We start from the raw sequence: 1,706 nt of genomic DNA, 5'->3' as shown, positions 1-1,706 counted from the left end.
TTGAGCCACAGCTGGCCAACACCGGCTCTCGCCCTTTGCCCGCTTGCAGCAAGGAATCTCTGAGCAGAGCTCTGAAGGGAAGAGCTCGAGAGAGAGCAGACATAGTGGCACCTGGGTCCCCACTGAGTCATTCTGGGGGGTATTAATTCCTCCGTGCTCAGGTTGTCCCTCTGCAAAACAAGGGAACAGGACCTCTCACACCCAGTTATCGAGGGTAAATGACCCCAAGTATGTGACATATAATTGAGGACAAGAGGTAAAGTAAGTGTGTGTAGTTCTGGTTTTTGCACATGCGTTTACTTCTTATTTGACTGGCTAGATTGCGAGTTTTTTGAGGGCTGGACGCTTGTCCTCTGTTGCCCTTGCTTCTCTCACCTCCTCGCTAGGTCCTAGGGAGGTGGTCTGCACAAAGCAGGGAAGGGCAGCCTGCACTCAAACTTTGGTTGTTCTGTTAAGATCACTTGTAGGACAGGAGGAACCAACACCTGCTAAGTGAAAGAGGAAAGGAACTTGTTAGGGAGACACGCACAGACCAGGGGAGGCAGGCGGGGGCACTGCCCTGCCAGTCAGGATGGGTGCCCTCGTAAAAGGGACCCGAGAGCTCTCTGGCCCATTCTCCACCACGTGAGAACGCAGGAAGGAGGGAGTGGTCTGACACTCAGAGGAGGGCTCTCACCAGAACCCAGCCAGGCTGGCACCCTGATCCTGGAGCTGCAGCCTCCAGAAATGTGAGAAATAAAAACCTACCGTTTATAAGCCCCTGGTCTGTGGCTCTGCCCTATAGCAGCCTGAATTGAGTAGGGAACAGCCCCAGGCAGGAGTCTCTGCATGGCTGAGGCCAGATCACTGCCTACACCTAGGCTATAAGGAGGCAAGGACAGAAAACTTTATTCAGCAATTCTGGCCTCTGGAGTGAGAGCACCACGTCACTCAGTGATGAGGAGCCCTCCAAACAGGAAAGACGTGGGGGCTGGGAAGCCAGAAAAATGGCCGGCGTCGCCTGCACTGATCATCCACCAGCCTGACCCACGAGTGTGTGGAGAGCATTTGGGTCACAACGTGGGCCACCACCACTACGACTCTCAGGTTTGTTGCTCGTCAGGTCAGCGCTGGGATGGATTAAGCCCTCCAAGCTCTGGCCTCGGGTCTCCTACGGCAGATACTCCGGTGTCCCTCAGGTGTGCGCACCGTTGTGCCTGCCAGCCTGACTGCCGGCAGCTGGAACATACAGCTTTGGCCAGAGAGCTGTCCTGCAGCTGCTGGGACTCATTTTGGCCACAAGTAAGGCCAGCTCAAAGTGCCTGGGTGATGTGTAACCCACAGGGGCGTCTGCTAACCTATTATTGATCAGGGGTGAATGTGCACATACCCCGGTTCCCTTGCCCTGTGACTAGGATCATAATAACATACATGTTTTACATCATTTCCCAAAACTTAACCACTAGTTTGCACATTTTAATTGCACTTAATGGTAGCTGTGTGTACAGACTGCCTTCTCCTCCTTAGATTACTATACGCGCACACAGACACACACACACACACACACACACTCTTCTGCCCATGTCTCCCAACACTGCAAATGAACAGTGCGCACTCAGCCTTCCTCTTAGCTTCGCTTCTGGGAGAAGTCGGAACACAACTCTCTTGGCCTGAACGTCGGCACGCTGTTCTGCAGACACATCAGGGAGGCTGAGATGGCTCCCACC

Source organism: Vicugna pacos, chromosome 1 (assembly GCF_048564905.1).
Source record: "Vicugna pacos chromosome 1, VicPac4, whole genome shotgun sequence".
Taxonomy (NCBI): domain Eukaryota; kingdom Metazoa; phylum Chordata; class Mammalia; order Artiodactyla; family Camelidae; genus Vicugna; species Vicugna pacos.
Note: the sequence above shows the minus strand (reverse complement) of the source record.